General features: G+C 30.7%; 1 long non-coding RNA gene across 3 annotated transcripts; it reads left to right on the top strand.

Moving 5' to 3' along the window:
- The first annotated feature begins 368 nt into the window (after positions 1-368).
- On the top strand, positions 369-26,768 carry LOC105327906 (uncharacterized). Of its 3 annotated transcripts, none has more exons than XR_010709086.1 (5): positions 369-501; positions 21,480-21,713; positions 21,927-22,178; positions 22,720-23,873; positions 24,998-26,768. It is a non-coding gene; the product is annotated as an uncharacterized lncRNA (long non-coding RNA). The 3 variants fall into 3 exon arrangements; XR_010709085.1 differs by lacking the exon at positions 369-501 and adding an exon at positions 16,308-16,455 and having other exon boundaries at positions 25,001-26,766; XR_010709082.1 differs by lacking the exon at positions 369-501 and adding an exon at positions 16,308-16,455 and having other exon boundaries at positions 24,998-26,764.
- Positions 26,769-27,988: the final 1,220 nt, after the last annotated feature.

Raw genomic sequence — 27,988 nt, 5'->3', positions numbered from 1 at the left:
AAGCTAAAAACAACATTATACAGATAATGATAAAAACACTAAATATATAGGTCTTACCTACGATAACAAAACGACGAGATACAATTATGTCAATGTTTTCTGACTTCAATACGTACACTGTAGGAATCAATTACATGTAATTGAAGAACAAATGGAGCAGCTTTAATATTTGTTTCCAAAATGTTTATCAGATTGGCGAAGATTTGTTGATATTTTGATAAGACTTTAGAACTCTTTCGGTCATTAAGATTTAAAGAGCTGGACCTTTAATATTGGTACCATTGCAAAGATCTTATCATTTTATCATTTGCAGTGATCTTTCTCTATGGGTAAATGTTCATCTTTTTAAAACAATTTAAACCTATTAAACAGGTTTTACCTCTAACTGATCAGTAGTGAACGAAGCATATTTTCATTTTTAAAAAATAATCGTAATTATGCATTTCATGGCGTTGTTTGTCATAAGTTTCTGGAATTTATTTAACGTTGCAAAAACGTACGGTAAGTAAACCTACAATTCATGTTATTGTTTTCTTTCTAATTAACTTTTAATTGATTTTGTTTGTGAAGCATCCTTATGTCGATGTGATCAAATTGATAAGTTACCAAGAACGTACATGCAAATATGTTCCGTTGCAATGTTTTTCCGTCTGATGTTCAGAATATGCGATCGAGATTCTACTTAATCTATTACAATGACTAATCAATTTGACATTCATTGATTTAAATTTTTATCGATCAAAGTGTATTGATTGACATATGATTCCTAAAATTATGTAAACAAAAAGTATAAAAGTAAACTATGCAAAAAAAAAAACAAAAAACAAAACAAAACAAAAACAAAAAAATGTTCATGAATTTTCTAGGCGAGAAAACAATCTGAATTGCACGTAGAAGGCATATCGGTTTTGTGCTGTTTTGGGATCGGACAGATATAAGATGAAATATGAAATTCTGATCGGTTATATTTATCTTGAAACCAGTTATTTTATACTTATCAATACTTAATTAATGAAGTTATATGGAAAATTAAGGATTGAATATTCGGTTGAGCCATGTATTTTGTGCAAATGATGCGTAGCTGCTAACGTCTTGGTTTTCTAAAAGTTAAAGTTATTACTGTATAATACTTCGATTAGAAATTGGAATGATATTTTACAAAGAAAAGATCAACAAACGTTAAGATTTATTATAAATTTTGCATCTTATACTGTATATGCACTTGTAAGTTTAATAAAGTTGAACACAATACTGTATATGTTGTAAAGGAAATCCTTAATCACGTATGAAATCAACTTGGAATTCAATTAGTTTTAAACACCATTGTTTAATTTATCGACATACATATGAGACATTATTTTATTAAATATTTTTGATCGTCTTCACTTTACCTAAAACATTGAGATAATAATGACATGTGTTTAAATATTTACATTTTTTTGGCAAGTTAGACGAAATAGTTTCAAAAATGCAAAATGATGATGACGTAGATAGAAATTTCTTTGATTATAAATGAATACATGTATTAACGTAATATAAAGTGGTAAATATTGTGAGGTCAGAATTATGTGATTTAAGTAAAGCAAAATGTTTGATGTAAACGTGTATCATGCTTTCTTCCTAACCTAGCCACGGTTATCCTACAATGAAAAATCGTTATTATTCCATGGATGTATGAAATACATTTCAAACCACTATTGAAATAATTAATGTTAATAGTGGTTTTATTTCAATATTGGTTGCAAAGTGATATTTATAATGAAATAATTCCCAACCACTTATGAAATATTTTATTTCAATAGTGGTTTCATTTCAATAGTGGTTGCAACACACGTATAACCTAGTTATTTAGACTGTCAATAACGAACTTTATTTTCCTTCTTTTAAATTGGCAACATTCGTTTTTTTGCATTTCATGGCGTTTATAAAAATGTTTTTGGGGTTTGTTTTACAAACATTCTTTACGAGGAGAGAACTTACGGTAACATTGCTTGAGATTGTTTCTTCTTTATCAAATAGATTTTATGAATTTAAATGGAAACCAGTAAATCATTCCTGTTTATTTGCACTAGTAATTAACACAACATTTAGGTAATTGACCTACTGGTTTGATAATGAGAGTAGTAACACTACAACTAAAGATCTCTGACGTAGAACAATTTTTTTTTCATTATGATTAATGTCTTTTTCTAAGTCTAAGTTAACGTCATCTTTAAAATCCGCTAACCTATAACTTATTTTTAACACCTGTTCCAAATTCAGTTTTTGTTATACTTTTAACGTTCTTATTAACATTGGGATTTGACTTTCCTTTATAGAAAATATTGCATTGAATAAACATGCATGGCAGCAGTATCCTTACGATCCCTTGAATGGGTTTATAGGAGCGGATCGTGCTGTAGACGGAAATAAATCAAATTTGAATGCTTACGGAGGGCAGTGTACGTTTTCCGACTATACACGTTCAACAGCACAATGGCGGGTAGATCTTGGAGGAGTACTCAGTATACACTATATCTTTATTCAATACGCAACGAACAATGCTATTTGGGGTATGGATTTGAAAATGATTTAAATTCATAAAAAATATAAACGTAACCAATCATAAAACGCATTATGATAAATAAGTCAAGACACAACTTTGCTTTTACTTATTTTTTTTAAGAATGCAATCAAAAAGGCAGAACTTAGCGCATTTTTAAAGGGCGAATGGAAATAGTTTGAATAACCTCTAGTAGTATTAACGATAAGATGTTTTTGAATCAGATAGGAATAACACCTTGACCACTCATTTTCTTGGATTTTCGCTCTATGTATCAAACACAACTACCAAGGAGGATGGGGTACTTTGTTTTAAAGACAACAACTACACGAAGGAGACAATACTTAACCCTCTTAACATATCATGTCGTCTAAATGGGAGATTCGTCATATACTACAACAACAGAACCCACTCTCCGTTTCCTGATGGATATAGTGATTACGCTTATAACGACCTATGTGAAGTAGAAGTATATGGTGATTTGATGGATGAAATTTTACAATAATATCTATATTTAACTTAATATTTTTGTAAATTTTTTTCGTATATCATTCTAGTTAAATGTTTTAATAAAATATTCTCATTTTTTTTAAACATTAAAAGATAATTAATCCTTTTCCTTTGGTTATCAATTCACAGGTTGTCCAAATGTGAGCTATTACGGAGATAACTGTTCAACACCTTGCCATCATAACTGTTTGGAGGGTCGGTGTGACGTCGTAGATGGAACGTGCCTAGGCTGTGTTCCAGGATATACAGGATCGACGTGTAATTCAGGTTGAAATACAAAAAAAAATAAAAAAAGATAATTTGGTCGGAAAGGCCACAATTTATGATAATTATGATATATTTAATAATTTGATTTATCTTTAATATTATGTCTGAAGCTATATGAAAATTTTCAAATTTTGCTTTATTTCAAACTCGAAAGAAGTAAAGAAATTTACCTTTATCTTATTATTGGTTTAAAGCTTTAATAAATGTATACATTGTTGCATATGTATGTGTGAATGAATGTGAGTATGTGTTGCTGAAATAATAAGACACGATCAACGTTTCTACTCATATTTTCAAAAATACTTTTTGTATTCTTGAAATTTGTTGCTGCTTTTTATGTTTCTGCCATTCAGTTGAATGATGCTGAGGGTCGCCTCCTATACCCCGTATTTTGTAACTACAGTGAAATTACATCAAACACTAAAATTCAACCGCAATGTAATATCATATATATCAAAGATTTTCCATAGGAGCACAGTATAATATTTCAACTTTTCAGCAGATCTTGAGTTCAAATACGACAGTTGTTTTTTTTCCTTGTAATGGAAATATATTTTGAAAATGATGTTGTGTACGAAAAACTGAATTTTTAATATTTCTTCTTGTATTTTGTTAATATGCAAAATAGTTATGATATTGTATTCGCAACCGTTTTTAACTTATCTAAAAGGCTTTATAGCTTAAATGCAATATTTTTTTTTAAAATCATGATTAATTTTTAGCCATTTAACTGTAAGTATGAATTTTTTAACTATCAAAATTTTTGTTATTGACAACATTTGAGTAATTCTGTTTCATATTTTCAATATAAACAATGTTCTGATTTTTTTACCATAAAAGTGATCTGAATTTAACATAAAAACATACTCTTCTCATTTTACTCTTTTATAATACTTTCAAATTACAACTACATTGTTTTGGAAGTAGCGTGTGAAGTGTAGGTGTAACTGATATCAAGAATAGATAACACAAATAATGTTTATATTTTTCTTTCAATATAGATATAACTTCATTCTGATCTGAAAAAGGAAAAGAAACATGGTTGTTGCTGCCAAACAAAACTACACGGAGGGCTTTATATGTTAAAATCTAACGTGAGGAAGGATAATATCACCGTGGAAAAGAATTCATTTGACCAGTAATTATATCGTCATCTTTTGTTGCATCATGTTTATGCACTTTTAAAAGCCTTTTTATATTTTATGCAAAGAGTTTTTTTCATGTATGCAAAACAAATGATTTTGAATGTGAAGAAAAAAATGTTCACAAAATCATGAAATTTTATATTTGAATTTTAAATGTTAAACACACTTTAAAAACCAGCGCTTATCTCTCAACACTCGATGAATTTTGTTCTGAATTAAGTACGAGGACCAACTGATTGGAAAATTTGGCGGGCTCGAATACTGGATGATTTTAAACAATCTTTATCGGCAACAGGACTTGAAAATTAAACAATCAATATTCTAAACGTAATGGAATGAAGAATCATATACCTAAACTCACTTTCTAATCTTCTTATTTTATTAATTATCAGGGATTAGACAACGTTATCATTTTGTTGAGTACAATAACGCAACACTTACACAGAAAATATCATAGTGTTTGTAATAAAACAGTACTTGTTAATATAAACACTGAAATATTTGATATTGTCATTCTGAATGCAAGCGTCTTGTATATTTATGGGACTACTATTTATCGTGTAACCGTCTATATTTAAACATGGATTCCCGATTCAGATAATCTGAGTGGTTTTTTTTTGTTCAAATACAAACAGAAAATACAGTAAAACACGCTTATAACGAAGTTCCAGGGATGGGCAATATTACTTCGTTATAAGCGTAATTCGTTATATCCGTCAAGTTTACAACATGAAATAGAGACTTGGGGAATGCAATTCACTTCGCTGTAAACGTCAATTCATTAAAAGCGTGTTTGCTATAACCGTGTTTTGCTGTAATATATTGTGTTAATAAAGCAACGTCCATATTAATAAATACTGAAATATACACTGTCAATTTGAATGCAGACTTTAATATATAAATGTGGCTTCTTGTAAATCTATAGAGACTTGTTCTTTACCGAGTCCACAGATGTCGCTCTGACATTGTCGATAAGACGTTTATGTTTGTTGATGCATGAAAGGGACCGTTTTGTGATTAATGTTAGCACCAAATCTATGATTATTTTTTGTCAAATATAAATTAAAATTCATTTAATAAAACAAATCATATTCAAATATTCGGAGTTGTAAAATTTTCAGCAGAAGAAAAAACAGCAATATTTGGATAAACAATGGGATGAACAGGACAGCAAAGAAAACAGATATGAAAACACCTGCATATTTCCAAATGGTGGGGATAATATCCGGCAATGGACAGTGGTGGTTATCAGAAATTGTGGAACCTGAATCAGCCTTCACATTATGATTGATAGTCAAATGGATTTTATATTCTTCCTCCTTCAATAATTACTCTGGTTAGATTGATTTGATTGATAGTCGAATGACAAACCAATGATATCATTTAAAATGTGAGTGATGATTGTCATTTAAAAAAAAATGCAAACTATCTGTGCCGTTGTTTTTAACGTCTGAAGCTTGTGAATCTTATATGTTAATGAATTTAATGATATTAAAAAATATTAATTAATGTGAATGTGTTTTTACTTACTGTGATAGCATACTAAAATCATATTCTTTTGTTTTTTAATTGCATATCTACTGCCGTAATATTATAGGCATTCTTGACTATACGATTGGACAATCTGAATGAAAACAAATATCGATCAAAAAAGTATAAAATGGAAAATAAATTCAAAAAGACAGTTAAGTGTAAACCACCATTATGATTAAACAATATTTTAAGTGATGGTACATTTAAGGAAATAACTCCTTGTTTTTCTAAAATAAGGAAACAGGAAAACGAAAAGAAAAAAGTATGATCCCCCCTCCTAATGGAACGATGACAGTTAATTAGTTTAATTAATTTCAGCTTATATGAAAGTATGAGTGATTAATCTAAGGACATAGTGTGTTTACATGATCAAAGTATAGAAACAACGTTCATTTCCCCAATATTGATGTGGTAATTGTTGAGATGATGTTTAACATTTAAGGAAATAGAAGTAAATTTCAAAAGTACATATACAGGTTAAATAATCCTTGAACAGGTCCAATCCGTCATGTTTGATTTTCAGACTTTACACTTCATTGATCCCCCCCCCCCCCCCCCGCTAAAATTTAGTTGATTTGGCATTCATACATATATGTATGAATCATAGTTACAAAATTGAAAGTTCAAAATATTGTAAGTATCGTCTAACCGTTTTCATTCACGCTAAAATGCAATTCATATGAAAGTCTTTGTTCATTCTTCAAGAAGCATGTTTTCACTTGGCAGCTGGAATACTTATTATACTGAACTGTTTTTACCAAACACCATCCTTGTTGTTATTGGACTTATTGTCGGAGTCATTGGCAACGTAACTGTTATTTGTGTATACCAACAAGGATTAAAAAACAAAGGAAACGGTCGTTTTTCATACCAATCTTGGCAACTGTAGACTTAATGTGTGTTTCATTTAGTGCTGTGTATCATATACTAAAACTTACACATTTTGTAACATTTCCAAATTCTTTGGTATGTAAATTTTTCTATTATTTAATTCGAGTAATTATTACTCACTCAATAATGATAATGACAGCGATCGCAGTAACCAGATTTCATCAAATTTGCCAGATCATGAAATGTCAAATTACGACTTCACGATTACGGATTTTCATTATTTGTACAGGAATACTTTCTTTTATCTCATATATTCCCACACTTTTCGTTTTCGGAACTGTTGAAGTTTACAAAGACAACATCACTGGGTACATGTGCAAGGAAATTAATAACGCAGCCCGAGCGCTGGATAAAGGAAATTTGTTATTCATTTTAGTTTTACATGGAACGTGTATGTTTATCATTACTGTGTCTTACGTTTTAATAGCAATTCACATCTTTAAGAAATACAGACAAAATACATCAAACATAGTGACAACTGAAACGGAAGTTGGAGCAAATTTAAAGCAATTTAGTGCTAAAAAGATTCGAAGACAGAACTCTTCATGGTCGCATCGTTTCACGTTGATGTTTTTCACTTTACAAGTGTTTCTGCTGATGACTTTAATACCCCCTTTAATTATTATCAAGAAGGAAATGGCTGATCCTCATTTTTGGGAAAGAAAGCGTGAAAATCTGCTGAACAATGTTTATATGGCGATGCGCGTTCTTTATTTTGCGAATGCAATTGTTAATCCTTTTATATATGGATTCTTTGACCATGCTTTCAGAAGAAAACTTGTGAATATGTTTGTAAAATAAGGATAGCTAGCCTTGCCCGAAGTGCATAAAATGTACATAGTTTTGAATAAAATTAATGGCTTAAAAAAGACGTGCTTGACACGTTACTCTGATCTAACATTTTGTTTCATTTTAAGGGGACATTCGAACAAAGATATGAGAATATCTAGCTCAAATCACATTTACATTCGTTTTATTGAGTTGTCTATACGGTCAAATTATTTTTAAAACTTATTTGTTACAGTTGTGTTGCTTTGGTTTTTAATATGATCTATAATAGAGATATGGGTCATGTTGAAAATGCGCGAAATTTAAAATTAAGAAGAAGTTAGTCATTTCTAAATTTGATTTTGCTCTTAAGTCCTGTTATTATTTTCAACAATTGCATACATCTTGAACATTAACGATAAGTACAAATGCTATCATTTAAAAAAGAATTAAAACTAATGTTTTCCTGATAATATCCTTCATCTCAAACCTATTATTCACTCCATGTAATTTCTATGGAGACCTTTAAATAGCTTTTTTACAAAGATATACTAATTCTATAAACCATTATTTGGGTTTACACACTTTTTAAAGAGACATTTTTGATGTAGTAGGTAGAATAAGAAGGAAGAAGTTTAATGTCCCTTTCGCATCCCTCTGATCTTTTGTTAGAACAAATATCAAAGAATTGAGTACCACTTTATGTTTAACGTATCTATAAAACCATTCTATAGATTAAAGCAGTAGGTTTTAATAATATAAAACATAAATTGTATCTAAACGATTATATTGATTTGTTGTGTGTATGCTCTGGTAAAAAGTGGACTTATATAGGCTTTTCGATATCAAGCACATCGAATTTGTTAAACAGCCACTCTACAAAAAAATTGCAAACTCTAAAAACATTACATCTTGGATAAAAACAAGCATTATAAATATGATTTAATAGTAAAGCCATTGTTTGAAAATTGTGTTTCGTTTATTTATAAAATGCAGTTGCCAGGTTATAAATATCATTGATCTCCCTCTGTATTTGTATATATTTTTATAATAAGCGTCCAAATATACGGTACATGTATGCCGTCAAATCAGTGTATTAGTATCGGTCATTTGTTTCTTTTTATCGCTTTTTGAGTTATATGACTTCGCAGAGGTAACCTTTTAATGTATTTCAATGTGTCTGTACCGATAACAATAATAATAACGGATTACTTTTTTTTTTATCCTTTTGGATGAATTGGTTGAGCGCGTAGCACATTGTTCAACAAGTTTTATTAACTATTTTTGGCTTTGATATGTCGATCACAATTAAACGTATTGAATTGATTTCTTATCATTAAAGTTAACATTTTTAAAACATAGAACTCGGAATATTATCCATCAAAACGTGTAAATAATGTACGAATACTAACCATAAAAGAAACAATATGGATGCATCTGGAGTTGGGTGTAGCTACTGAACTTTGATAGATTAAATACAAATAGAAAGTTGTAACCCGAACTGGCTGAATAAAAAATGAAGGGAAAATTCATGCAGTGCCTTGTTATATTCTTCACTGTGCCGCAAGATTCGATTAAAATCGAGTTGGATCGGTGAAAAATGGGTATAACCATGATGCAGAGATACACGATTGTGGACAAAGATAGCTAATATATCAAAAACAATAGTATGTATTTGCGACATTTGCAAACGTAGTGACGGTCACCAGTGAGGTGTAAATATTAGATATGCCATACGGAAAACGCTTAAGGACTGGACGCACTACTAATAGTTACACAAGGTACGCTTTATTCTGATGGCCGACTATGTACGTGTTTTAATTCAAACCTCATCGTTTTACAATTCTAATCAACCGTGTTACCATGGCAGTGTATTTGTGTAAATTATGTTTTTATTTTATATATTCTTGGAACATGCAGCCTCCACGTCATTTTTTTTCGTCGTCTCAATCAAACAAGACGGTGAGAGGATAATGCATTATTAATTTAGTAAATTAAATAATATGCATTGTTTCAATGTTATACTTTAAATATTTTATATTCCTATAAAGTGTTTTGTTTGCTTGCAATTAAAAAGTCGTTACATCGTTTATTTTGATAACACGCGTTTTAAAAACACATGTACGCAGCACAGTTAAGGCTGTCAATAAACTCTGTTCAGACAAAAAGTACGGGAAATGTGCATTATGACATCACAGTATATTACAAACCTCGAAAGTACTTATTTATCTATTTATTAGTAAAATTAACTTATACTAATCTTTTAATTAAAAACAACAAATGCTATTACTTACAATTTTGATGTCCGTTATATAGTACACACTGAAAAATAAGCGAGATGTCGTTCTCGCTGTACTTCAAAATATGACGTCATATGCTTGAAAATGACGCATTAAGTTGAATCATTGAAGGCTATCGTGCAGTTTTATAGCGAAGAAAAATAAATGTCATACATCAACGGAAAAGTATAAATGAATATTTTGTTTAAAATTATTATTAGTAAAATGCTACCTATATAGTCTTATTTTCATTTTGTGACCTCGGTTTTGTATAAAATATCGTATATCTAAAATCTGAGTACCTAAATAAATCACTTAATTGCAAGGGCATACACTTACCTGATCCCGACAAACTTTTACATGTGAATTTGAAACATGCTATGTAACTTAAAAACTTCTACAATCCTTGTAAAATCTTACAAAGTAATTATTTTTTAATGAAATTAACCCTGTGACCTTCAAAATTATTCAACATATGCATTATAAATTACGGTTTCTATTAACAAATATCCTTATCTTAAAAATTTCGCACCGTTTTTCAAAATCTACGATATAACATCAAGTTATTTCATAATTCAGTTGTGAATTTTGACATGATTATGCCCTTGCAATATTGAATTTTTTAAATGACCTGAAAACCACAAATACATCTGCTTGTACCATGCGACTGTCATATCACGTGACCACTATGAACATAAAATATTGTACTGTTATATATATATTTTAGAAATATATTGCGTTTGAGAGACTGTTATTGATTTTAAAAAGGACATGCCAGTTTAACTAAAGTATACGTGTTTTCATCACAAAAATTTGCCCATATTTTTATTGACCGCCTTAACTGTACTGCGTAGTCCTCGATCAGAACAGTACTATTTTAAAGAAAAGTAGATCCGGCTATAATTTTATTTATACAAGTATCCAAGATTTTTTTCTTAACAGAAAAAGCCTATATCGCGCCATACTATTAGATATTAAATAATATGAGGGTCAATCTTAAAAAAAATACAATGCTGACTATAACATTGTTTTGTAAGCTATAAGTAAGTGATTTTTTTATGAACCAACACTTATTTTATTGATTTGGGAGTTTCATTCTATTTGAAGAAAAGGTACCTTAACTAAACTATTGAAGGTGCAAACTGCGCCACTTAATGCATGTATTTATTGATTCTTTGAAAAAAAAATACAATAAAAAATTCACAAACGCAAACCACATTAACAACTTATAGCATTCCCTGAAATGTTGTAACAGAATAGGATTACGTCAGGTAAATGTCTGAATGCATGCTCTTTTCAGATTAAATGCGTTAGGTTGCTAAGGTCTATTATATAAGCTGCTTAATATCTGATTAAATCTTTATATTCATACTAAATACTGGTCTTACCTTCATGTTTTCGCTATTTTTTCTGTTAGAAAATAGAGTTTCAAAGTAGATTCACTTATGTTTTACAATAAATCTTTCTAAACACAACACATAAAAAATAATTGCCGCTAGTGTGTTTTACTTTTTGATTTGTATGATAAAGTAGACATGTAATGATACATTTTTTCAGTTTGATTTAAATCAGATCCTCGATCCACTCCATTGTTTTCTATTGTCGCTACACGAGGACCCACCGTTTAAGGTCACCATCTTTGTGAACTTGAATTTAAGAATATTCATGAGTTATTTTAGCCAATCAGAGTAAGTGTTAAAAACGGTAATATTTGGTTACAAACGAAATTGGAGTCGTATGACGAGGCGATGGCATATATCCTCAAATCTTTCGGTATCAGCGAGCTAAAGACGGGGCATAGGTTGATTTTAGACGACCTCAGGGAATTCATAGATTGTTTTGGCATAACTTCTAAAACACGTAACTGAGGAATGATGGAACCTACGATATCATTGGTCAAAACAAAGTTCATCAGGAGGTGACCTCAAGCGGAGTTTGCTTAGATCCTCGTGTAGCGGCAATAGAAAAACAAGGAGCGGATCGAGGATATGATATTTATCATATTTCATTTTTTTTTCCTATTATTAACTCCTTTTTTAAACCAGTTAACCCGTCCTTAAACAAATGCGAGGCTTTTCTCTTGCTATTTTTTTTTATTTTTGAAGGACACGAATGCTACATTTGTAAGCATGGTATCCATAAGCAACTTTTTAATTTTTTTCAATTAGATTATAACGAATTTACAGTGTAACAATAAAACAGCATTACAAACACGTTGTTCAATAAGTATAGCAAGATTGTTCCTCTTTGTACATCTGATGTACTAATAATCTGAACTAGATAAACTAAACATAACTTTGTTAGCGGGTTAAATTACTACCTCAGTAATTTAAAAAATATATATATTTGACTTTCTGATTATCAAAAAGAATGGATATTTGCAATTGAAAAAAAAACCAACGTTATTTCCGACGAATTATAATTGATCAAACTAAATCTCGAAAATATTTACAGACGAATAGATCGTAATGCCCGTTTAAGTATAAATGATTTTCTTATTTTATGAATGATCCACGTGTTACTGCAGAGCAGTTCATATTTTGCGGATATGAATCAGGAAGTTAGAAAGATTGAATCAGGTGGAATGTGCATTACCAAAGGTTACCCAACTATCAATTATACAAAATATAATATTTCAAATAAAAATGTTTAAACTTCCGCTATCAAATGTCGGAATATTTTAACAACTTTACTCTTTGTACAATGTATTTGCGAATGTTGAGTATATAATAATCATTTGCAGAAAAAGGAAACACTATAATGGATGTATGAGTTCATGGGTTTGAACACTTCGAACATGTTTAATCCAATACAATTGTTTATTGAACTTTATACTCTTGTGAAAATTGGGTTTTTAACCCTGAAACTTTAAAAAGCGAGTTTCTCAAAAACCGGATTCCAATTAATAGAATGTTCTTATTCATATAAACCAACGACATGCAAACAGTGTTGTCTTCGAAAAATGATACATTTACACTTGAAAAATGGAATTCTTACTACAGCAAATTATATTTACCAAACGATTCTGCTTACGATTTGGCCTATCATCGGAACGCTTGGAAATGCAACTGTTATTTTTGTTTACCAAAGAGGGCTGAAAAATAAAGGCCATGGGCGCTTTTTCATACCGATCTTGGCAACTGTAGATTTAATGTGTGTTTCAGTAAGTGCTACATTTAACATAGTTCAGATTAAAAAATGTGTAACCTTTCCCGACTCGTGGATTTGCAAATTGTTTTTCTACTCAATTCGGGTGATTTTGACTCACTCAATGCTTATTATGACAGTGATTGCTATTAGCAGATTTCAACATATTTGCCATATCATAAAATATCAAATTAAAACATTTCATTTGTCGATCGCCATTGCAGGTACCGATATATTTAGTATGTTGTATTATTTTCCAACTTTTTTTGCGTTTGGAACTGTCGAAGTTTACAAAGAAAACATTACTGGGTACAAGTGTTAGGAAATAGATATTAATGCCATTGCATTGGATAAAGGAAGTTTGTATTTTATGGCAGTCGTTCATTGGACATGTATACTTCTCATAATTATATCATACTTTTCGATAGCATTCTTTATCTTTAAAGCCTATTGCAGGCGCAGACGAAATACTATGAACGTAAATACCATTGATTCAGAAAACGGGGGAAATGGTTTAACAATGCGATCAGGTCCAAAAAAATAGGCAAAGGAAGACACCTTCGTACCGATTTACATTAATGTTTTTCACTCTACAGGTGTGTATGCTGGTTAGCTATATATCTCATGTTATTGCAATAAAGAAAAAGGAAGCAGAGCCTAATTAATGGGACAGAAAAATTAATGACATTTCTAAAAATGTTCATCTGGCAATGATGTTACTATACTTTACAAATGCTGTTATTAACCCTTTCTTATATGGATTTTTTGATCCCGCATTTCGAAGAAAACTTGTAGATATGATTTGCAGAAGAAGATGTACTGGGTTTGCTTAATATACACACAACAAGATGTTTAATTAATTTTAGTTTGTAAAAAATAAATAGAAACAAATATGTTTGTGTTTTTATGCATCTTCAGTTTCTTATCAAATTGATTTTTTACGAATATGTTTTAGCCAAATCGGATCCAGATGAAGGTATCAGATGAACAATTGACCAACATATGGTAAGGTATATATTTTGCATACTTATTTTAAGTTATTTGACAAGTATGGGCATGTAGTTTACAAAAAAAATGAATTAACCCATAAATCATTACGGATTAGTAATATAATAGCGCTGAAAATTGTTCACGGTTAAATACCAATTTTTTCTATCGAAAACATACGTATACCTGATAAATATTCATCAAAAATAATATATAAATGCCACTATTTCTTAAATTTGATTTGAAATTACCTCTTTTGGTTTATTAATTTTATTTCATGTTTTTCCTTTCTTTTTAACAATGACCATGACGAGGTAATGTAATTGTTTAACTCCCTTTCTTCCAATCATGCATTAAAGTGCAAATTTTAATTACCCTGTAATTTGACTAATGTCAATTTCATTTCGATTGAAAACTTGTATTTTAGGATTTAAAGAATTAAAATTAGCTCATTTATTCAGCAAAATATCTGTATGAAAAAAAATATTGTTACCATAACAGCAAAGTGGTCAATTGCGAGTCTCACAAGGAGCGAAAAAATCGTGCGAGAACCGTATAACATGTTTTAATAGAATTTATACAGATTCTTTTCACTTATATTTTGTTTCAGCAAACAAAATAATAACCCAGTTTTAAACAAAAAATGCATTTAAATATTATTTTTAATCACCCTGCTAATTCGAAAGATAGGTTGTCAAGTGAAATACATAGTTTTAGAAGTCAAGTTGTGAAGAGTGTAAAAAAGGTGTTGATTTTCAGTTTGATAAGATTTCGCCCAGATCTTTCTAATTGCTCTTAGTTGCTGATGAAAAAACGATGTCACTTATAGCATAGGTAAATTATATTTAAAAAAAAAATAATTTATACCTATTGCCTTCAATAGAAATATTGCCTGATATTCAGAGCAATGTCGAGGACGAAAGCAGGAATTAAATGAAAGTCAGTACATTAACTCAGATTCCACCAGCTGGCGTGGTGCTTTCCACATTTGCCATTATGTCCGTATCCGTATGTTTGTCATTTAGATGGTTACTAAATGCTAATGTTAATTGCACAAAAATAGCTTTTTCACATGAACCTCGTATTGCATTATAACAATTTCTGGTTTTGAGGTTTGTCACTCGTAATATATCTTAATTCATTCTGTCTCAGTTCATTTGTGAAGTTAGGAAGCACCTTTTGAAACTCAATGTTGAAAATTTCATACAGATGTACATTTTGACATTCAAGTTATTCTAGTTGTTAGGACTTAAAGTTCTGATAATTGCCAAAGGATGTTATCATCACCAATTATGAAATACATCCCCAAAAAGGAAAAAAATGATTTTATCGGTTTTGTACACCTAATATCTTTGAATACCAAAAATGGTGCATGTAAAAGTTAATAAAAATTCAGGTAACATTTAAAACTCACATCCAGTTTTATTTTGTATTTTCTTATATTTTGTTCACATATACGCAGTTGGATTTTTTTTTCAAATATGTATTTATGCTAGTCTGTTAACAAATCTGTTAGTCTAATTATTAGCATCATAATTTTTTTCAAGGAAAAGCTTAGCATACGTTCTTTGTAGGTTACAAATATAACAACTTTAATATGCATTTATAAACTAAACACAATATATCTACATGAAATTACTGAGGCATTTACATTTATTTTCTTGGGAAACAAAGATAAATCATTGAAATTTCACCGGAACGTACACCAGGGGGCTTTTTATTTACGTGCAAATGTTGAAGTTGATGCCATTATTTGTTTTTTTTTCTAGTAAGCTAACAAACTTGCCTACATCAATTGACCCGAAAAACAAGAAACTCATCGCAACGTCAATTTAACGTTTCTCATTTAACGATTCTATGTTTTAAACACCTTACATATGAACGGAAAACACGAACCATGTAGACATATGATAATAAAAGTAAATAGTAAGGTATATGAATAAAACTGAATTCTGACGTTCTGTAAATAGTTTTATTGTTAGTTAAGCATTGTCATTTCGTTACAGGAAGCCTTTAGCACGCACATGTAACTGCTTATTTTGCTAACTGCTAAATCAAACCAAAATCAAAAGGAAGGTTATATTTATATATACAACTGTTTTCATTCCATGGATAAATGATAACCCATATCGATGCTTTAAATCCTTCCAACAAGTTTAAACTTTTACAAGACATGCAATCATAAAGGTAAATGGAGTAATTTTATGGATGAACGATCCCCCTTTTTAAATGCTTTAAATTGATTTAACACGTATAATCTTAATATTTGGGCACAGATCGATAGTGAACAACGTAAATTTTACTTCCTCAATCACAGCAGTCGTAGTAATGCGTTTCATATTTTTGATTTATTTTGTGAAATTATTTAACGAGGCGAGAACTTACGGTAAGTACAAAACCATACTTGTGAATATTTTATGTATGGGTTAATCGTTTATGGTTGTGTGTTTAGATCCTTGGCGAAGGAAAGGGGTTTTATGTCTGTCTGTCTGTTTGTCTGTCTGTCTCTTTCTCTGTCTGTCTGTCTGTCTGTCTGTCTGTCTGTCTCTCTCTCTCTCTCTCTCTCTCTCTCTCTTTCTCTCTCTGTTATGATGTTACTATTCTCCTAAATGTTTATGGTCAATGGTCAGGAAAGTTTAAGCCCTCCCCTTCAATATTTTTGCTGCATCGCAATTTAATTATAGCATATATTCGATCATCATTACAAGAGACCCCTAAATTAATAGGCAAACATGTTGATTTTCTCCTTCCGTAATAGGTGATTTGTGTACGGGTTCGATGAATGAGTAAAATAATAGTTTTTTCTTCTGTTTATTTTTTTTATTTCCTGAAACCAGTTTCTCTCTCTCTCTCTCTCTCTCTCTCTCTCTCTCTCTCTCTCTCTCTCTCTCTCTCATTATACAAATATAGTGTGTAGCGTTTATACTTTTGTATATCTTATTTCTAAAACATTTAAAAATATAAATCCTTCCAACAAGTTTAAACTTTTACAAGACATGCAATCATAAAGGTAAATGGAGTAATTCTATGGATAAGTGATCCCCCTTTTTAAATGCTTTAAATTGGTTTAACACGAATAACCTAAATATTTGGGCACAGATCGATAGTGAACAACGTAAATTTTACTTCCTCAATCACAGCAGTCGTAGTAATGAGTTTCATATTTTTGATATATTTTTTTAAATTATTTAACGAGGCAAAAACTTCGGTAAGTACAAAATCATACTTGTGATTATGTATGTATGGTTAAATCATTTAGGGTTGCGTGTTTAGATCCGGAAGAAGGGGGTTTTATGTTTGTCTGTCTGTTTGTCTGTCCCTGTTTGTCTCTGTCTCTCTCTGTTTGTCTCTGTCTGTCTCTGTCTCTGTCTCTGTCTGTCTGTCTGTCTGTCTCTCTCTCTCTCTGTCTCTGTCTCTGTCTGTCTGTCTGTCTCTCTCTCTCTCTCTCTCTCTCTCTCTCTCTCTCTCTCTCTCTCTCTCTCTCTCTCTCTCTCTCTCTCTGTTATGATGTTACTATTCTCATAAATGTTTTTGGTCAATGGTCAGGGAAGTTTGAGCCCTCTCCTTCAATATTTTTGCTGCATCGCAATTTAATTATAGCATATATTCGATCATCATTACAAGAGACTCATAGGCAACATGTTTATTTTTTCCTTCCGTAATAGGTTATTTGTGTACGGGTTCGATGAATGAGTAAAATAATAGTTTTTTCTTCTTTTTTTTTATTTACTGAAACCAGTTTCTCTCTCTCTCTCTCTCTCTCTCTCATTATACAAATATAGTGTGTAGCGTTTGGCATTTTGTATAACTTATTTCTAAAACATTTAAAAATAAATCAATTATTTAGCAATATTTTAAGAAAACTGTACAGCTACGCATATTTCAACATGTTACAACCTGCCTTGCTTTCTTGATGAAATTAATGATAATATTCACCGCTAAATATGTCATTTAATATGTTTGTAATTTATAATGTATTCTCCAGTAGGTGATATTTTGTTGAAATAAAACCTAAGATTTGGAATGTATTTATAATATTTAATTAAAAAAAATCAACATATGAGCCAAAAACTCGCACACTATCTCCAAATTGTACCTGTGTAGTCTAGCGAGCAGTCATACTTGGACATGTGTACACAGTGAACACAGAACAAGCATGATTATATTTTGTGGATTCTTTGTTAATCGACTGTTTATTTTAGCGGATAAAACACAGCTTATGAGATGCAGAAAACAACAATCTCATCATTTAAACGATGGTTTGTCATACCATCAATAAGAAATGATTATGTGACCTTGCTGGTTGGTGGGGGGGGGGGGTGTATTTTCCAAGCAATTACTAGCAAAATAAACATAATGACATGCACTTTTTTAATGATGAGATTCAATATGTTAAATTCAGAACTTTTATCTTATAGCTAGGAAAATTATCATAAAAAGCATATCATTTGAACAATATAATGTTGTTTTTGATGATTCATTCGGGATATGAAGGTAGCGACATTGCAGAAAAATATATAACCCGTGTTAGCCGGTTTTATAATGTTTTTTCTGCAATGAACGCCACCTTCATAACCCACATGAATAATTTCAGAAAGAATCTTTCTTTTAATTGATTAATAAATTGATGGTAAAGTAAGCAAAATTCTCTAAATTACTGTTAACGTACATAAGTACGTTAGCTAAATGAAACAGCCAAATCGTCTCCTGTGACACTTTGACTTTGAAATCATCATGATTATTTCGTGCAGTTCATGATTGTTCTTAGGTAATTGTAGGTATCGACCAATCGAAAAACAAGGCGTGTCAATTTCAGTCCTGTCACTTTTTTATCCGTTGCAGTCGCTGTATATTTCGACAAATCGATAAACTGGACGTGTAGATTTCAGTCTATCTGTTTCTAAAGAACTTTGAGTTAACTATAAGTTTCTGTAAGAAATAGAAGGACTAATACTTGATAGATTTAAATATTATTTTGTGACCCTAACATTAAAAAACAATGGACGTTGATAAATAAAATATATTAAATAAAGTTAACGGCCTGTTGCATTCTTCTGTTAAGTCTGTAAACATAATGTTAATGCTTTGTTAAGTATAATCAAAATAAATATCGAAGACAATTATATACTTAAGATTAAAAAAATTATTTCTTTTTCAAATTAATGGTAGAGTGTCCTACAGTGGGGTACAGCATGGTCAGTGTCCTGTATACTACCCTACAGTGGGATACAGCGCTCGCCAGTGCCCTGTACAGTGCCGTACAGTGGGGTACAGTAAAAGTCAAGTAGGACTGTACAGTAGTGTACGATGGGGTACAATGCTGTTCATTAGAAATGTATTGTGGGGTACAATGGAAGTCAGTGAAATGTACAGTGAGGTAGAGTCAATGTATAGTAGATGTCAGGCAATATCAGTCAGTTTTGGGGAATATCATTTTGGGATTCAGTAGTGATGGAAAGATCCTTGGAAAGGGGGGGGGGTGTAAGTAATGCGTTGGAAGGGGTATTGTAATGGTATATCCTTGGAAAGAGATTTTAGGAATGGGTCCTTAGGAGGTTGTATGAGTATATACTTGGAAGGGGGTTGTATGAGTAGTTCTTCGGAAGAGGGGTTGTAGTGGTAAATTCTTGGAGGTGGAATAATTATTCAAATGAAGAACAATAATTATTTCTTTTAAACATTTTTTGTCATATTTTCGTAGCAGTTATGACTTCTTTTTTGTTTTTTGTTTTTTATACAAAGCTATGGACCTCTGTAGAACTTCAAATTTTACGATGGTCCATAAAGGATAGCGTTTACTGAGATTGAAAAAAAGTCAACTGATGATAATAAAAAACCGTCTATAGTGTGGTGTAGAGTTTTTATTTTAGTATTTTTTTCACTTGCAAAAAAGTAGGGCATTCACTTACCTCAGTTAATAGTCATTAAATATTTTTTCATGAATGGCAGTGGCACTTAAGAGATACACAATTTTAGGCTTCCTTTGACAATGTTTATGAATATTCTAGACCGAATGTCCTCCATCAGTTTTCAAATCCCTACACATTTGTCATTGAATTTAACCAAAAAAGATGATGATAACACTAAGAGGTTTATCGTAATAAACTTACTATATTGACCTTGCTGGCATATCTGTTAATTTGAGGACAATAATCAAAGTTTGCGGTATTTTGTCTTTTATCGTTTTTAGCACCTTTTTCAAAATATTTGTAGTGCCTTTCGAATATCTTAATGAAATGAGAGAAACAAACCAACAGAAAATATGCAAAATTATATTGACTTACAAATAAAATCTTAACTTTAAATATTGTAAAACTGCCAAAAATATATCAGTTTTGCTAAAAGCCCAATATTATCTTTTTCATCATTCACTTTTAAACGCAACTAAAGATACTGAGGAAATGTTTTTCACTATAGAAAATAGAAAAATATATATTTCCATGGGTTCAGATTAAAAATAAACTTTAAACAGGTCCAATGGAATAATGTGTTTTTTTGTTTAATTTACTGAGTTTTTTTTCTGTTTACAGTTATACATTAAACTTTGAACGGAAAACTTTTACAAACATAAATATTCTAAATTAAGAGATTGCCAGGTACAAACTGAAACATGCACGTTGAAGTGAGTCTTTATATTCTTTTATAAGTAGCGTGGAAGTCAAACTAATTGGTCATTCTACACACGAGACGTGTTTACTTTAGAGATGGAATTCATTTATAGTGAACAGTATTTACTAAACAAAATTAAAATTGTATTTGGAATTCTTATCGGACTTAAAGGCAATCCAGTTGTAACTTATATATACATGTACCACGGAGGATAAAAACCACCGGACATGGACGCTTTTTCATACCAATTTTGGCAACTATGAGCTTAATTTGTGTAAGCGTAAGTGCTACATATAGCATATAGCTTAGTGCAAATTACAAGACAAGTATCATTTCCAAGTTTGTGGATTTACAAATTATTAGTTAAATAAGACTGTCAATAACGAATTTTTTTTCCTTCCTTTAAATTGGCAACATTCGTTGTTTTGCATTTCATGGCTTTTAAAAAAATGTTTTTGGGAATTTTAACAAACTTTTTTATAAGGGGGGAATTTACGGTAACATTGCTTTAGATTGTTTCTTCTTTATGAAATTGATTTTATAAATTTAAATGGATACCAGTGAATCCTCCCTGTTTATTTATACAACATTTAGGTAATTGACCTACTAATTTGATAATAAAAAAGTAACACTACAATTAAAAATCTGTGACATAGAACAAATGTTTTTTTTTTTTTATCGAAGTGAACGTCATCCTTAAAATCCGCTTACCTATAAATTACTTTTTACACCTGTTCCTAATTCAGTTTTGTTATACTTTTAACGTTTCCGTTAACTTTGGGATATGACTATTTATTATAGAAAACATTGCCTTGAATAAACCTGCATCGCAGCAATATACTCAGTATACCTTTTATGGAACATTTGACGCGGCTCATGCTGTAGATGGATATAAATCTAATTTGGATGTTGAAGGAGGGCAGTGTACGTTATCCGACTATGGACGTTCATCATCAAAATGGCAGGTAGATCTGGAAGGGGTACTCAGTATCGACCACATCTCTATTCATTATGCAACGAACAATACTCTATGGGGTATGGATTTGAAAACACTTTAAATTCATAAAAAATATAAACGTACTCGATCATAAAATGCATTATGATAAATAGGTCAATACACAGTTTTGCTTTTAATTATTTTTTTAAGAATGTAATCAAAAAGGCAAAACTCAGCACAACTTTAAAGGGCAAATGGAAATAGTTTAAATAAACTTTAGAAGTATTAACGATAATTTTTTTTTAAATCAGATGCTAAGGGTGACACCTTGTCCACGTTTTTGGGATTTTCGCTCTACATATCAAACACAACTACCAAGGAGGATGGAGTACTTTGTTTTAAGGACACATTCTACACAAGGGATACAATTCCTAACCCCCTTAACATATCATGTCGTCTGAGTGGGAGATACGTCATCTACTACAACAACAGAACACACTTTCCGCTACCTGCAGGATATAGTTATTACGCTTTCAATGAACTATGCGAAGTAGAAGTATATGGTGATTTGATTAATGTACTTTTATTAGCAATAGAAATATTTAACTGTGCGTTTTTCTTAAGTTATTTTTTTTCTTACATGTATTCTGTTTTAATTGTATCTATGTTTTTAATAAGTGTTGTAACATAAGATACAATAGGGCATCACATAAAAATTGACAATATCAAATACTACACAAAATTAACTCTTGGATTTACAATGGCTTACATTTATTCTCTTGAAGAATAATACAATTTTATTTTATCAAGGAGCATTATATGAAGAAATACTTTCACTATGTTACGTTTATTGTGACTTAAGTATAGAATTTTCATTACACAGCTAAATACTTGTTTGCGAAAGACTCGTTCATACTTCTGCCATAGTAAATGTAACATTTTTTAAAATGTGAAGCGCATGCACAGTCAAAGTTTATGAAATCCATAGTTCTAATTCTTACTTCATTTTAGATAAATATACTATAAGTTTTTCTTTCTTTTTTATTCTTATTACTTATTGCAAAAAAATAATCATTCCTTTTCCTTCGATACTCTTATTCACAGGTTGTCCGAATGCAAGCTACGACGGAGATAACTGTTCTACATCTTGCCATCAGAACTGTTTGGATGGACGGTGTGACGTCATGGATGGAACATGTCTAGGCTGCATTCAAGGATACACAGGATCGACTTGTGACACAGGTTGTAATACAATTGTAATTATGATATATTTCTACGGAAAACACCACGTTTTTATGTATATGATATATTTAATAAATTGCTAATATTATAATTGCAAACAAACTTCATATAAATCATTTTGAATATTCAAGTTTTGATTTATTTCAAACTTAAAAGACGTGAAGTAATTTCACACGTATCTTATTATTGCTTAAACGCTTTAAAAAAATGTATACATTGTTGCATATGTATGTGTGAAAGACTGTGAATTTGTGTCGCTGAAATAATACAATCAACGTTTTTACTCAGACTTTCAAAAATGCTTTATGCATTCTTGAAATTTGTTGCTGCTTTTCATGTTTTAATATTTTTAACTTTTCAGCAGATCTTGAGTTTGAATACAGCATTTTTTTTCAAAACTTGTAATACAAATATGTTTTTAAAATGATGTTGTGTACAGAAATCTGAATTATAAATTTGTCTTCCTGTATTTTGTTAATATGCAAAATAGTTATGATTTTGTATTTGCAACCGTTTTAAACTTTAATCTTATCTTAAAGGCTTGATAACGTAAATGCAATCAATTTGTTTTGGAAAATCATGATTAATTTTTAGCCATTTAACTGTAAGTATGAATTTCTTAACTATCAACATTATTGTTATTGACAACACTTGAGTAATTCTGTTTGATATTTATAATATAAACAATGTTCTGATTTTTTTTTACCATAAAAGTGATCTGAATTTAAGATAAAAACATACTCTTTGCATTTTACTTTTAGTTTTTATAATACTTTCAAATAACAACTACTTGTTTTGGAAGTAGCGTGTGAAGTGTAGGTGTAACTGATATCAAGAATAGATAACACAAATAATGTTTATATTTTTCTTTCAATATAGATATAACTTCATTCTGATCTGAAAAAGGAAAAGAAACATGGTTGTTGCTGCCAAACAAAACTACACAGAGGGCTTTATATTTTAAAATCTAACGTAAGGAAGGATAATACCACCGTGGAAAAGAAATCATTTGACCAGTAATTATATCGTCATCTTTTGTTACATCATGTTTATGCACTTTTAAAAGCCTTTTTATATTTTATGCATAGAGTTTTTTTCATGTATGCAAAACAAATGATTTTGAATGTGAAGAAACAAATGTTCACAAAATCATGAAATTTTATATTTGAATTTAAATGTTAATCAAACTTTAAAAACCAGCGCTTATCTCTCCAACATTCAATGTCAACACTCGATGAATTTTGTTCTGAATTCAGTACGATGACCAGCTGATTAGAAAATTTGGCGGGCTCGAATACTGGATAATTTTAAACAATCTTTATCGGCAACAGGAATTGAAAATTAAACAATCAATATTCTAAACGTAATGGAATGAAGAAAGATATACCTAAACTCACTTTCTAATCTTCTTATTTTATTAATTATCAAGTGTTAGACAACGTTATCATTTTGTTGAGTACAATAACGGAACACCAACACAGAAAATATCATAGTGTTTGTAATAAAACAGTACTTGTTCATATAAACACTGAAATATTTGATATTGTCATTCTGAATGCAAGCGTCTTGTATATTTATGGGACTACTTTTTATCGTGTAACCGTCTATATTTAAACATGGATTCCCGATTCAGATAATCTGAGTATTTTTTTGTGTGCAAATACAAACAGAAAACACAGTAAAACACGCTTATAACGAAATCCCAGGGATGGGCAATATTACTTCGTTATAAGCGTAATTCGTTATATCCGTCAAGTTTACAACATGAAATACAGACTTGGAAAATGAAATTCACTTCGCTGTAAGCGTCAATTCATTATAAGCGTGTTCGCTATAACGGTGTTTTGCTGTATTTTATTGTGTTAATAAAGCAACGTCAATATTAATAAATACTGAAATATACAGACATTAATATATACATGTTGCTTCTTGTATATTTATAAAGACTTGTTTTTTACTGAGTCCACAGATGTCGCTCTAACATTGTCGATAAGACTTTTATGTTTGTTGATGTATAAAAAGACTGTTTTGTGATGAATGTTAGCACCGAACATATGATTAATTTTTGTCAAATATAAATTAAAATTCATTTATTAATAAAACCTTATTTAAATATTCGGAGTTGTAAAATTTTCATCAGCAGAAAGAAAAACAGCAATATGTGGATAAACAATGGGATGAACAGGACAGCAAAGAAAACAGAAATGAAAACACCTGCATATTTCCAAATGGTTGATAATATCCGGCAATGGACAATGGTGATTATCAGGAATTGTGGAACCTGAATCAACCTTCACATTATGATAGTCAAATGGATTCTATATTCTTCCTCCTTCAATAATTACTCTGGTTAGATTGATTTGATTGATAGCCGAATGACAAACCGATGATATCATTTTAAATGTGAGTGATGATTGTCGTTTAGAAACAAAATGCCAAATATCTGTGCCCTTGTTTTTAACGTCTGAAGCTTGTGAATCTTATATGTATATGAGTTTAATAATAATTAAAAAAAACTTAATTAGTGTGGATGTGTTTTTACCTACTGTGAAACCACACTAAAATAAATCATATTTTATTGTTTTTGAATTGCACATCTACTGCCACAATGTCATATGCATTCTTGACTATACGATTGAACAATCTGAATGAAAACAAATATTGATCAAAAAAGTATTAAATGGAAAATAAATTCAAAAGACAATTAAGTGCAAACCACCATTACGATTGTACAATATTTTAAGTGATGGTACATTTAAGGAAATAACCCCTTGTTTTTCTAAAATAAGGAAACGTATTTTTTCCTGAAACAGGAAAACAAAAGAAGGAAAGTATGACCCCCCCCCCCCTCCTAATGGAACGCTGACAGTTAATTAGAATGAATTACAGCTTATATCAAAGTATGAGTGATTAATCTAAGGACAAAGTGTTTTTAAATGCTCAAAGTATAGAAACAACATTCATTTCCCCAATATTGATGTGGTAATTGTTGAGATAATGTTTAACGTTTAAGGAACTTGAAGTATATTTCAAAAGTACATGTACATTGTACAGGTTAAATAATCCTTGAACATGTCCAACCCAGCATGTTTGATTTTCAGACTTTACACTCCATTGATTTTCCCCCTAAAATTTGGTTGATTTGGCATTCATACATATATGAATGAATCATAGTTACAGGATTGAAAGTTCAAAATATTGTAAATATTGTCTAACCGTTTTCATTCACGCTTAAATGCAATTCATATGAAAGTCTTTGTTCATTCTTCAAGAAGCATGTTTTCACTTGGCAGCTGGAATACTTATTATACTGAACTGTTTACCAAATACAATCCTTGTTGTTATTGGACTTATTATCGGAGTCATTGGCAACGTAACTGTTATTTGTGTATACCAAATAGGTTTAAAAAACAAAGGAAACGGTCGTTTTTTCATACCGATTATGGCAACTGTAGACTTAATGTGTGTTTCATTTAGTGCTGTGTATCATATAATAAAATTTACACATTTCGTAACATTCCCAAATTCTTGGGTATGTAAATTTTTCTATTATTCAACTCGAGTAATTATTACTTACTCAATAATGATAATGACAGCGATCGCAGTAACCAGATTTCATCAAATTTGCCAGATCATGAAATGTCAAATTACGACTTCATGATTACGGATTTTCATAATGTTTTTACAGGAATACTTTCTTTTATCTCATATATTCCCACACTTTTCGTTTTCGGAACTGTTGAAGTTTACAAAGACAACATCACTGGGTACATGTGCAAGGAAATTAATAACGCAGCCCGAGCGCTGGATAAAGGAAATTTGTTATTCATTTTAGTTTTACATGGAACGTGTATGTTTATCATTACTGTGTCTTACGTTTTAACAGCAATTCATATCTTTAAGTCTTACTGGTCTTACCTTCATGTTTTCGCTATTTTTTTCTGTTAGAAAATAAAGTTTAAAAGTCGATTCACTTATGTTTTACAATAAATCTTTCTAAACACAACACATAGGCAAAAAAATAAAAAAAAAATTGCCACCAATGTGTTTTTCTTTTTGATTTGTATGATAAAGTAGACATGTAATGATACATTTTTTTCAGTCTGATTAAAATCAGATCCTCGATCCGCTCCTTGTTTTTCTATTGTCGCTGCACGAAGACCCCCCGCTTAAGGTCACCATCTTTGTGAACTTGAATTTAAGAATATTCATGAGTTATTTTAGCCAATCAGAGCAAGTGTTAAAAAAGGTAATATTTGGTTACAAATAAAATCGGAGTCGTATGACGAGGCGATGGCATATATCCTCAAATCTTTCGGTATCAGCGAGCTAAAGACGGGGCATTCGTCGATTTTAGAGGACCTCAGGGAATTCAAAAATTTTTGGGCATAACTTCTAAAACACGTAACAGAGTTATGGAACCTACAATTACATTGATCAAAACAAAGTTCACCAGGAGGTGACCTCAAGCGGAGTTTGCTTAGATCCTCGTGTAGCGGCAATAGAAAAACAAGGAGCGGATCGAGGATCTGATTTTAATCAGATTTCATTTTTTCCTATAAACAATCCTTTTATAAGCCAGTTTATCCTTCCATGAACAAATGCGACGCTTATTTTTTGCTATTATCATTTTTAGAAGGATACTAATGCTACATTTTTAAGCAAGATATCTATGAGCAAATTTTTTTTTGTTCAATTAGATTATAACGAATTTACAGTGTAACAATAAAACGGCACCACAAACACGTTGTTTAATAAGTATCATAGTACAGCAAGACTGTTTCTCTTTTTACATCTGATGTACTAATAATCTGAACTAGATAGACTGAACATATCTTTGTTAGCGGGTTAAATCACTACCTCAGTGGTTTAAAAAATATATATTTGACTTTCTGATTATCAAAAAGAATGGATATTTTCAATCAAAAAATCCCAACGTTATTTCCGACGAAATATAATTGATCAAACTAAATCTCTACAATATTTACAGACGAATAGATCGCAATGCCCGTTTAAGTATAAATTATCATCTTATTTTATGAATAAACCACGTGTTACTGCAGAGCAGTTCATATTTTGCAGATATGAATCAGGAAGACTATTGGAAGAGGTGGAATGCACATTACCAAAG

The sequence above is a fragment of the Magallana gigas genome, chromosome 1, assembly GCF_963853765.1.
Source record: "Magallana gigas chromosome 1, xbMagGiga1.1, whole genome shotgun sequence".
NCBI lineage: Eukaryota > Metazoa > Mollusca > Bivalvia > Ostreida > Ostreidae > Magallana > Magallana gigas.
This window is presented reverse-complemented; position numbering and strand designations above follow the sequence as displayed.